The sequence below is a fragment of the Anabrus simplex genome, chromosome 9 (assembly GCF_040414725.1).
Source record: "Anabrus simplex isolate iqAnaSimp1 chromosome 9, ASM4041472v1, whole genome shotgun sequence".
Classification (NCBI taxonomy): domain Eukaryota; kingdom Metazoa; phylum Arthropoda; class Insecta; order Orthoptera; family Tettigoniidae; genus Anabrus; species Anabrus simplex.
In genome coordinates, this window is record NC_090273.1 from 154,221,851 (window position 1) to 154,234,516 (window position 12,666).

Here is a 12,666-nt window from a genome sequence, read left to right on the forward strand (position 1 = left end):
GTCTTTCTTCCATGCATGAGAATGGACATGCTTCAGTCGAGTTGGGATTTTCTTCTTGGTGAACCTGTCTAAGTTTGTGTTTGAGTGGTGGTAGGAGTTGAAGGTCTGTTTAAGGTGATTCCATACTTTAAAAGGTCCTTATATATCTCCATCACCAAGGAGGAATCGTTTAGAGACTTCTGAAGTAGGATACCAAACGTTTACAGATTCTTTCAGCTGGCAATCTGAAGAGGTGAGCGTGAATTGCTATCATTCTTTTTCAGATTACGACTGGTATCTTTTCGGTGTGGGAGTATGTTTCTAAGCTGCTCCGAAGTCTGTAAACGCCATCTTTGACGTTGGGACCAAGAATTTTTCGGATAATCCTCCTTACCTTACTTGCCAGTTTTTCAAGTAGGCTGTGTGTTAGACACTCTGCTGCATATAATGCTTCAGTTATAATTACAGTTTGATAAAGTATCATTATTATTTTAAACTGGATGAAATGCTAAATTTCAATAGCGTTCCATCACCGAAGTTCTAACCTCTACTCTGCGGTAGCCCTTGTTAAGTTTTAACTTCGTTTTTCGCCTACTGAGTATTCTACTGCTTTATTCTGACTTTAAACAGGCGCTCCGACTCTCAATCTGCAGAGCTTCAGACACGCCAAAATATACTCTTTCAGCAGTAATTTATTATTCATTGAGTCCATTTATTTAGATCAAAGAGCAGTGCCTGGTCACGCTACGGATTGGAAGTCGTTATCGCGCGCAGACAGCGGTCGTAATAAATACTAGTGGATTTATTAATACACTAGTAGGCCATAATTACCTTCCCTTAAATGAACATGAAGGTCTGATGCCTCATGCCACGAGAAGGAAAGTGCTCAGATAAGAAGCAACAATATGCATTTACTTGTTAACGGTAAATCTAATTAAGGCAGTGTATTGACCCTCTCAACATTGAACAGGAAGCAATGCTACGCCAAGATAACAACAACACATTAACAGATGCTCTGAAATGTTGTTACGTGGTGTGATTTATGGGTGGTTGCAGTTGGTTATGGTATAAGTATGACTTGTAAACTCTGAAAATCAGATAAAATATGTTTGTCTTAGGATGAAATCGCGAATAGAAGAACTGTCTCCAGGACAGTTGCTCTTAAACTTCTCATTATTCATATACACTGTCTAATTGTTTAGGAGTGTACAGAACTGAGAAGACGAGCATCAATAATTTCTTTCTCTATGTATTTTCTTTTCTATATTTTATTTTCTCTTCGTCATGTATATTGTTTTCAGTTGACGGTCGGAATAAAATACGGATGCACTGTAAGACGTGTTATTACCATTACCCCCACGATTTGAATATCATATCATAAAACCCAACAAGGAGTGTCCGATTTCCCAAGCAATGATAGGCTTCAAACATGCATGATCTGTGCCTTTGAGGTTTCGTGCTATTTAACCTGTTTACAAGGTGACTTAAATCTGTCATTTCTGTTTTGGTCTAATTGCCCCCTCCGCCACCCCACCAGATAACAAGCATGGAAAACAGTACATTGAATTAATAAACGTAGGTTTTTGTGGCCTATTGTCATTTATTAAAATAAATAAATATTATATCTGGATGAATGAAGCCACCTTATATTATTGTGTCTTAACAATAAATCCACACTCTTGCCTTTCAGGCAACCACCTCAATGTTGAAAACATCCTAGGGATATGAGCTACGAATTTTAGGTAAATAAAATATGGTAATATATTCTTTATTTATTCCTAAAAGACGAGCCCATCCTTTTCTTAATCATCGTTATCCGGTGAATTAGATTAGCAGTTTGCCTTTTTCTACCACAACGAGCGCTAACGTGAGTCAATGCTTTGTTTCACTTAAGCACCACTACGAGCGCTAATGTGAAGGTCTATCTAATAAGCAGATGCAGATCGAGCAGGCAGTGGTCTATATACACAGCTCCACTGCCTGCTCGATCTGCATCCGATGGCTGCTTATACTGCCTGCTCATTCCATATTCAAACGTGTAACACGACTTACAAACAATCTGCCGCTAGATGGCAACACCAGACGTACCTACTTATCGCGTGAATACAGCTAGATAAGCATACAAGCAAAATTTTAAATCTGAAAGTAACAGAAAAATTTAGGAATTGTACGCATAAAGTGGTGCTCTAGAGAGTGGTTGCTTCATGACTTTTCGAGAAAGAGGTTTCGACGAACAAGAAAACCTGGAAACTTTGTATGATACTTCCCTACATTACTAAGTAGAGGTTTCACGATTCTGGCCACCACAGTTTCTGACACAAGTTCCTGGTGCTTATTGTTACCAAAACGCTTGAAAATCGTACACTGGCACAAAGAGGGTAGAACATAGTTTTTTTTATAGTCTGGAGCAGACTTGTAGATTTCTTGCAGTACGGTAGAGCCGCCTCAACAAATTTCTGTAGCCCCATAATTAGGCCAATAAATCGTTGCTGGGGATAGCGCAGTTCATCAATGAGGATGCATTAACTGAGGTGGAAGCGTTATTCAAACGCGTGCTGCATTCTGTTTTATCTTTGATTACACGCACTAAATAACCACACACTAATGCACGGGAAGCAGTTTATAAAGTGACACACACCGAGCTTGATAGCTGCAGTCGCTTAAGTGCGGCCAGTATCCAGTAATCGGGAGATAGTTGGTTCGAGCCCCACTGTCGGCAGCCCTGAAGATGGTTTTCCTGGTTTCCTATTTTCACACCAGGCAAATGCCGGGGCTGTACCTTAATTAAGGCCACGGCCGCTTCCTTCCAATTCCTAGACTTTTCCTATCACATCGTCGCCGTAAGACATACCTGTGTCGGTGCGACGTAAAGCAAATAGCAACAACAACAACAAAAAAGTGACACATACTGACTTAGGGGGCTCACGAACATCTTCCAGTAAATCAAGTACATACTCAGCGGCATCACTGGTTCTGTTTCGTCAAGTCCGGGAGAGGATACTGAGGCAGAAAATTTTGAATTTTTTGTGGATAACGTTAGCACTATCGGTGAACATTAAAATACCGGATTTCGGAATTCTCTTTATGGAATTCTGAGCAGCCCTGGAGTCAGTCATGCCATTGCACCCTCCTCCCATTCTTATAGAACTAAACATGGGTTCAACTGGATCTCCTGAAAAGGCCCGTGTCCTGGAAAGAAATACCACGGCATTCTGGTTTCCCTTTCTTTGATTTGCAGAAAGGCACGCAGCAGTACACCATTTTCACTGGAAACAAGTACAGTACTACCCTACTTCCCGCTATTTCATTCCGACAAGTCTGGAGCCGGTTGGTGCTGCCACCTGCTGTGGGTATTTGTAAACGGAGTGTTTCATTTAGTGCCGTGTTGAAATATTGTAATGAGCAGGCAGTATAAGCAGCCATCGGATGCAGATCGAGCAGGCAGTGCACAGCTCTGGTCACGCTCCCAGAATTCTTTGCGGCAGCGGCCATATTGGGACCAAAGGCCACCACTGGGCGCTCCAAACTGTACAAGTCATTCATGTAAAGGGACAAGGTTATTTAGATTCCCGAAAGATAAGAACAGGAGGGCAAAAATGGGTTCAAAATTGCCGACGTTATAAGTGACAGTCCAGAGAACATTCGCAGCTGTGTGAGGTTAGTATAACCTTTGCTAGATAAAAATAAATAATCACCAAGTTTAATTATATTTACTTTTGTGGTGTAGTGCTTAGTGTGATTAGCTGCCATCCCTGGAGGCTCGGGATCGATTCCCGGCTCTGCCATGAAATTTGAAAAGTGGTACGAGGACTGGAACGGAGTTCATTCAGCCTCGGGAGGTCAACTGGTGTTCGATTCCCGCCTCAGCCATTCTCGAAGTGGTTTTCCGTGGTTTTCCACTTCTCCACTAGGCAAATGCCGGTTTGGTACCTAACTTAACACCACGGCTGTTTCTTTCCTCTTCCTTGTCTATCCCTTCCAAACTTCCCATCCCCCGACAAGGCCCCTATTCAGCATAGCAGGTGAGGCCAACTGGGCGAGGTACTGGTCCTCCTCCACAGTCTTAGCCCCGACCCAAAGTCTCACGCTCAAGGATAATAACTTTGAAGCGGTAGAGGTGGAATCCCTGGCTGAGTTCGAGGGGAAAACCAACCGCGGACGGCAAACGGATTAAGAAAGAAAGAAAGAAAGAAAGAAAGAAAGAAAGAAAGAAAGAAAGAAAGAGGAATAAGGTAAAATTCGCATAACTTATTCAACTTCTTCTTCTTATTATTATTATTGTATAAAATGTATATCACCGAGGAATCGGCTGCGGGTGTTGGGTCATGTAATTATCAGTTTGCATTCGGGAGATAGTGGGTTCGAACCGCACTGTCGGCAGCCCTGAGAATGGTTTTCCGTGGATTCCCTTTTTCACACCAGGCAAAAGCTGGGGATGTATCTTAATTTAGGCCACGGTCGTTTCCTTCCCTCCCCCATCGACGCCACAAGATCAATCTGTGTCGGTGCGACGTAAAGCGAATTTTAATAAAATGTATTACATTATGAAGATAAACTTGTGTCGTCGTCCCGTGACGGTGGGGCTCTTTCCTTTTTCAGGCACACCCGCAATAGATGTGAGCTGCATATACCATTCTGACCACATACCATTCTAAAACACCCGCAGTGCCAGGAATCGAACCCGGATCTCGAAGACGGCAGTTAATTACATAAACCGTTACACTACGAAGGCAGTTCTCTAATATACGCGTTTATTCCTGTTACTAGAATTGTAGCCTAAATTGCTGGTTTTAATATGTATTATAATACGTCTAATGTTGTGTTAGGCCTTAGCCTATGTGTAATTATTTAATTTTAACCGTTCAAACTTTTTGATCATTATATTACTTTGTTCATGCTTAGGTACCCTAAATTAGGCCTACTGACTGAAAAATTGATGATAATTTTGTCATATAGTTTGTTCTTAATGCCACTGCAACTGCAATAATATGAAAACTGAGGGCTTTTAGGTGATAAAATATATAAATTAGCATTATTTCACAATTCGCAGGTTATGGTAAAACTATTAATTACATGTAATCAAAGGCAGAAACCTAATTTTAAGAGCTTGTTTGTTCTTAAATCCGAAACTCGCCTATAAGTTATCCAATACTGTGGGGAAGGCTGAGACTTAGTCCCAATATGGCGGCCTTGTGCGTGTCCTGACTTGTGTATATAGACCATGAATGCAGAGTTTCACTTAAGCCCTTAAAACCACATTCGGTGTGGACATTCTTCAAAAAATCAAAAGACGCCTGGGAGTTTGAACCAAGAAACACATTAAAGAAACAAATGAGTTAATTTGGCTGGGATTTGAATAAAAAATAAAATGAGTAAAGAAACAAGCGATTTTAGGCCGGAAGTGAAAAACCTGTCCCGCCTCCGCTTTGTCCAGCACCGCGGTATCCAGCGCTGAAAGACCGGCGCGCTGCCGCCTTAGCCACGGTGGCTTACTTAGCCGGAAGTGAGTTTTGAAATTTGTTTTTCTATTTTGATAGAGCTATCCAAGACTCACAATTTGAAACCTTTCCGGGCCTTTTATCCCTTCAACTTTCGGCACAATTAAGTAAATTGCTTAATTTTACGTTTTTCGTAGTATAGATATTTTGCTAAGAAATGTTTCAATATTAAAAAATCGAGCTTTCAGCCGAGTTCATTGGCTTTCATCGGGAAAAGCATATGAAGGTCTGCTGCTGACAATGAGAATAGAAATGCTTCAAATAATGTGGATTTCACAGCCATATTATCCACGGCCCCCTGCAGACTGGACTCGGGGATCGTCTCGTCGCGCTGTGCCATGGTGGTGTTATGCATGTATTTATGTATAACTTTAACAGGGAAGACGGCTTAAATTTCAAATACATGGAGGCCTTTACTCCACCTTCAGATCTTAAACAGTATGTTGAGCGATGGACGTCAATAAGTTCGCGAGTTTATCCTAGTGCGGAGAATGTAAGAGGTCCGTGTTGGGTGTGGTGTGTATTACATTTAGTCCAGTCTCTGCCTGCCGCGATGTGGGCCACCGTGTCTCTGACGGTGCCGTCCAATTTCTCAGAAGTTCACTCAGGTGTAAAGTAGCCACTGACCTTTCTGATCTCGTCACGACTGGCTAATATCAGGTCATCTGTGGTTCAGAAATGTTAGGAGCCACCCAACAAGTTACAAATAATAATCATATCAAATTACCAAAACAATTATTTTGGTATGCAAGACTAAATTTTTGTCCTCCGATATCCGTTTAACCCTCCGATGGGCGCTGTGTTCCGTAACTTGGATAGGCATTCAGGGATTTTTCAGTTCACCTGTCATCTTTGCATATAAAATATGTTTTTATAACAGTAGATAGATAATTTTTAACATGTGTATACAATGTTTCTCACATGTGCTTATTTTAAAATCTAAGACTTATATTTTCAACGTCCGTGTAATTGAAAGTTAGACTTTAAGCCCTCAGTTTCGTTATTGGTTAGCGACAACTTGACTAAACTGACATTCTAAATAGGTATTGATTTGTTATCGTTACCTTATTAGGAAATAATCACAATTATTATTACATCTCGATGTATTAGATTGATTATTAATCTACATCCGTTCTGGAATCGGTCGAAAATGATAATCGATCATGTTTTTTGCAAGCTGGCTGTGATGTACCTTGTGTTCGATGTTTTTTCATACACTATTTTAATCAATAAAGTTGTTTTCTTAATCAAATGGCAAGTACCAATTGATTCATATTTAACAGTGGCCGTCAGGAAGTCGTGAAATTTAAGAAACGAGATTTCCGCTTTCGGAGGTGCATATGGCCCTGAGGTTCACTCAGCCTACACCAAAAATGAGTACCAGGTTAACTCCTGGGGGCAAAGGCGGCAGGCGTAGAGCTAACGACTCTACCCCTTCACGTGCTGCGGTTAACAATGGTGGAAGCCTTTACCTTTCAATCCTCCAAGGGCCTTCATGGCCTGTACAGATGTGACTTTACTTTAGTTTAGTAATGTTTTATTTTACCTGGCAAGATTAAGGCCTTCAGGCCTTCTCTTCCATCTAACCAGGAACTGAAATATACATATATTGCATTGTATTACATACAATAACTACATCTAATACAAATTAAATTAATAATAATGCAAGAATGGTGAGATTACATTAAGATGAAATAAACTAAGATTAAATTAATAAATTAAGATTAAATTAAGATGAAATAAATCAGATATAAAAAGGGATAAATTCTTAAAACTAATATCCTACATGTAAAAAAAAGGCAGTACATAAAATTTGATTTTGAAGACAAATCGGATAAGAATTTTAGACTCTCTGATAGGACATCCGTAACAATAGAATGGTTGTAAGTAGCAGCATCAAGTTTACAGATGATCCTTACTGGTGCATAAAATGTCTCCAAAGTGCTTCCTTGAAAGTGCGAATAGCGCTTAACCCCCTGATATTTTCGGGAAGGAGGTTCCACTCACGGCAGGCAATTACTGTGAATGATTTATCATAGATGGCAGTTCTATGGGTAGGTAAAGCAAGGATGGAATTATTAGTGGATCTGGTGTTAAGACTGTGATAAGAGGATAAGTATTTGAAATATGAAGTAAGGGAAAATGGTTGTGAAGAATGAAGGATTTTATGAAGATGGCATAGGGAATGCACAGTGCGACGGATTTCAAGTTGGGGCCAAGATAGATGGTTATATGAAGGAGTTACGTGGTCATAGTACCGTAGGTTACAGACGTATCTCACACAAGCATTTTGACCACGTTTTAATCTGCTCAATAACTTGCCTCGAGCGTCTCTATAAATCGCGTCACAATAGTCGAAATGAGGGAAAACCAGACTTTCTACCAGCATTTTTTTGAGTTTTTCAGGAAATACAGTAAGTATTTATACCCGCGCAGCATGTGCAATGCAGAAAATGTTTTCTTGGTGATGTTAGTGATATGCGTTTTCCATGACATGTCATCATCGAAAGTAATGCCTAGGACTTTTACTGATGACATGAATGGTATGTTAGTATTACACAACCTTATAGATGGAATCTCTGGTCGATTGACCTTCGCGAGTAGTTTTGGGTATCCAAGGATGATGGCTTGTGTTTTTGCTGGGTTTAACCTAAGCCCACATCTCAAAGACCAAGAAGAAAACGATGTTAGATCCTGATTGATTTTGTTTATGGCCGAAAGTATTAGATTTGGAGATGTATGGAGGTACATTTGTACATCATCAGCATAAATATGGTATTTGCAGTGCGTTAGGTTTTGGGAGACATCATTAATGCAAATAGGAAAAAGAAGGGGTCCCAACACTGACCCTTGGGGCACACCACACTGCACAGACCGCCAAGTTGATTTGTTTATTCTATCTGTAACACACTGCCGCCGGCCATGCAGGTAGGAATGCAACCAAAGTAGGGCGCTGTCCGAGAAATGGAGGGAATACAATTTCGAGAGCAAAATGTCAATGTCAACAGAGTCAAAAGCTTTGCTCAAATCTAGGAGTATTAAAACTGTCACTTCCTTGTTGTCCATAGCTTCTTGGATGTCTTCTGTGACCTTCAGTAGTGCCGTTGTAGTACTGTGTGCTTGACGAAAACCAGATTGTAGTGGGTCAAATAAGTTGTAAGTCGTCATGTAGTCTGTTATTTGTCTATGAGCGATGAACTCGAGCGCTTTGGATAAAGCAGAAAGTATGCAGATGGCTCTATAGTCAGATGGTTCAGAAGGGGAAGCTACTTTTTTTAGAGGACGTATAATGCCCGCTTTCCATATTTCGGGAAATGTGCTGTCTACAAGGGAAGAGTTAAATATGTTAATTAGTGCAGGTAATATCACATCCAGAATAATTGTTATCATCTCTATTCCTATACTGTCATTTCCTTTTGCCGTTGATGTTATCCTATTTATAGCAAACCTGACTTGTGAGTGGGTTGCTGGACGGAAGTAGAAGTTTTCTCTATCTGTTCGCGTCTTTGCATAATTCTCATCTAGAACTTCCTGTTTCAGGGCTGCATTTAATGTGCAGTTAGATGAAAAATGATCGTTCAGTTTTTCCAAGGGTATATTTATTTCGTCATCGTCTCGTCCTTTGGTAATTCCAAAGCTCTTTATGGATTTCCACAACACAGCTGTTGAAACATTTGGTTGAGTTAAACTGTGAGCGTGTCGTAGTTTGGCATTTCTAATCTGTTGGGTCGTAGCGTTTCTCAGTCTCTTACAGTTCAGTAGATTGTCAGGAGTGCAATGTTTCTTAACTCGTCTATAAGCAGCATCGCGTTCAGCCATTAGTGCTCTAATCTCATCTGAGAGCCAGGGAGCTGGCTTCCGCGTAACTCGAGCCTTCTTTTCAGGGGCGTGTCTATCGTACAGTTCAGTCATATGTTGATTGAAGAGAGTCACTTTGTCATTTATGTCTTTAAGTTTAAATATGTCATGCCATGGCACTGCAACTGCGTCTTGTAAAAGTTTAATCTTATCAATTCTTCGTAGATCTCTATATGAAATTATTTTCGATTTGAACTTGGGACTTCGTCTTGACTTTGTCTTGACTTTGCCTTGGTGGGAAATAGGAAAAATGTCAGAAACTGGTGAAAGTAAACATAAAGTGGTTGCAAGTATAACCCAAGCGGTCGCTAGTTCGGCCTAAAATTTGCCAATTGGCATATAGCCTACTTCGAAAATAGAAAAACGAATTTTAATGGTTTCGAAGGAAAGTTGTACAGTTATTCTATTATTTTGTGGCAGAAGTCAATTGCGTAAAAGTTTAAAAGACGCGGATGACACACGTTGCTAGAGTCTGTTTGTGCCAAAGAAATGAGCAGATCTGAGCTACGCTGAGGTGATCAAGTTATTAGAGGATCATTTAACTCCCTAAAAGATGCATTTTTCTGATCGAAGTAAATTCTACACGGCAGTAAGTAAGGGTGAGTCGGCTAGAGAATGGACATTAGTGCTGAGAGACACTCTTGCTATCGACTACGGTGAAGAAGAAGTGTTTTCGAGAAGCGCGAGTACGTCACGCTGACAGGAAGGCCCAGGTTTGCACCAAGACGGAGCCCGGGTTTAATCAACAACTTTTCTTTAAGGATAGGAAAGAGGGAGCTGTGAAACGCAAACAAAGGGTTAGGTAAAAGATTTCATTCTGTACGTGGACAAGGTACGCCGTCTCTGAGGCCGGGGAGATTCGTGTTGGTGATGTGATTTACGGAGGAGGTGAGGCGGGTGCGGTCGTGGCCTATGCCAGGAACTATTCCGACATTCGCCTTAGTGCAGGAGAATGAAAAACCACGGAAAACTATTGCCATGACAGCCGATGGTGGGACCAGCAATTTTCCGGCTCCAGAATACAGAGGCGTAGAACCACGATAGAGCCTCTGCTCGGTTAATCGGTAAGAGTGCAGAGCTGTGGGACTAGGGACCAGCCTTGGTGAGACTTACTCAATATCCGCCGACCGTACAGCAATATAGGCCCATCCTCATCCAGCCAGAAGTTGCTATATATCAGTCTGCCAAGACCACTGAAATGCAGGCACCAATCGACGCTTTGAGCGATATTTTCACAACATTCATAACGTCCGGCTACATGTCTAAACGGTTAGGGTGCTGACCTTTGGTCACAGGGGCCCCGGGTTCGATTCTCGGCAGGGTCGGGAATTTTAACCATCATTGGTTAATTTCGCTGGCACAGGGGCTGGGTGTATGTGTCGTGTTCATCATCATTTCATCCTGGAATGGCTTTACTAGCACCGGCCATACGTGAGTCACTGGCACAGGTGAAGACAAGGCACTCGTCTAGAGAGCAATACAAATTCTTCTTCTTTCTAGCGGTTTAACGTCGCAGTAACACATCCACGCGGCCACGGTCAACATTTGCGTGATATGATATTGAAAAAAACACGGAAAACTATCTTCAGGGCTGCAGAAGGTTAGATTGAGACCCACCATCCGTCGAATGCTACACGACACGAACCGTGCGGCCAACTCGCTCGGTAGCAATATAAAATAAATTACAGCCGTTCAGGTTCGGTTCTAGATATCTCTATTTATTCGTACAACAATGGCAGATTCAATGTGTGATTTAGAACCCAGTAATCAGTTATCAGGAGATTACATTTTTTTTAATGTCGCACCAGCACAGATAAGACTTTTGCCGACTTTGGGGTAGAAAATGCCTAGGAATATGAAGGAAACAACCGTGGCCTTAATCATCGTACCGCCCCGGTGGTGGTGATTATTGTTTTAAGAGGAAGTACAACTAGGTAACCATCCTCCAAATAACACTAATCGAAGAGAACAAATGGAAGGGATCCGACACCTCGAAATTATCGGCCAAGCAAACAGAAGGGCCATGAAGGGCGTGAAATTGAAAGTCTCCCTAGCTCTCGAATGCTCTAATAGCGTTGGGGTCGAAAAAAACAAGTGTTGACCAAGGGAGGTCGGATAGGATACAATTAGCAAAGCCAGAGCTAAAGGCCCCCATGGTTGTCTACCCACGCCCCCAAATTGAGAGCACCGGAGAACCCCTTTTAGTCACCTCTTATGACAGGCAGGGAATACCACCCTCGCCTACAGGGGGGGGGGCAGCCCCGCCATTTGCCTGATCAGTAACGGCGTTTGGGAATTAGAAGTGGCTGGGAGGGGGGGGGACGTGTACAGAAAACATAAAGTGCCCGGGTTTCTCGAATATAGTGAACGGGAGAGGGGTTATATATATATAAAACTGAACAAAAAAGCTACTAAGTATGAAGTTTTGTAATGATCTCTCAGTGAATTTCGACAGAGAGGTAAGGCTGATAGTTTACCAATTTAAATGAGATAAATTTTTGAGATTTTTATTCAATAAACTACAATAAAAATTTCTCCAGAGTAACAATAATTACACATGGATTACAATTAAAATTATAGAACTACGGTGTGTTCATACAATTAAAAATCATTTTATATTTGACTACACACTAAGAAACTAACGGAAACTAAAGAGAAAATCATCTTTAGGGCTGCTGACTGTGAAGCTCCGAATGCAAGCTGTGACCCATATAGTGAAGCCACTTGTTTGATAATGCAGTGACGTGAGATAGTTTTGACAGGCTGACATACTGGTGAGGCAATAACACATTAATTCCCTATAAAAACTCCCACATCCCAGGCAGGCGGCAATGTTGTTAATTCTACTTACCTGCGGTCCCCAGGGAGTGCAGTCAGCCGCCAAGAAGATGGCTGTGACGGCGGAAGCTCTCCGCCGGTTTATGCCGCAATGAAATGCGGGGGTGCACTTAAAACGCCGCTCGATGCGACACGAGATGTAGATGCAGACACAACTTCCGCACTTCGCTCATCTTCTACACTCCCGGAAACAGAAATATATTCAACTTCATTCGTCTACTGGATCCCTCACATAATGCTGCAGCTAGATACTATAAGTGCTATAGGTTGCGGGTTCGAGTACCATTACACTTCGTTGATACAGTAGACTCAGTAAAAATCTTGGCCTACCATGTCAAAGAACCAATCTTTTCGACTCATTTAAAACAGACAACATGAAGAGACGCTATGGACGTACTGTTACTTCTTCTTCTTCTTCTTCTTCTTCTTCGCCTTCTTCTTCTTATTATTATCACGATCATCATCATTACTCATCCCAAATTTGGGAAGTTTT